Source organism: Myotis brandtii, unplaced genomic scaffold (genome assembly GCF_000412655.1).
Source record: "Myotis brandtii unplaced genomic scaffold, ASM41265v1 scaffold46, whole genome shotgun sequence".
Taxonomy (NCBI): domain Eukaryota; kingdom Metazoa; phylum Chordata; class Mammalia; order Chiroptera; family Vespertilionidae; genus Myotis; species Myotis brandtii.
In genome coordinates this window covers 5,680,477-5,680,776 of record NW_005367587.1, presented here as the reverse complement: position 1 = coordinate 5,680,776, position 300 = coordinate 5,680,477, and positions in this window count along the sequence as shown.

Below are 300 nucleotides of genomic sequence, written 5' to 3'. Positions count from 1 at the left end.
GCTGCTGCCTTTCTGAAAGCTTTGTTCCCACTTTAGCGTCCGAGAACTCGCTCTCGACCGGGGAGGCATCTAGCACCGATCTGGACGTTCCGGGAAGACACTGGCACTCGGGACGCACTATCCCGGGCGGAGGGAAGTCTTGGGCGCGCAGAATTAACCGCGCCCCGCCGGCAGCCTCAGTGAGTGGGGAGAGGCCCTAAACCCTCTGCTCGCCTGAGCGCTCCGAGCCCAGCCCCGCCGACCGCAGCAGTTCCGGACCGGCAGTGCGGAGAGCCCGCGCTCCCTATTTGCGGTTCCCAT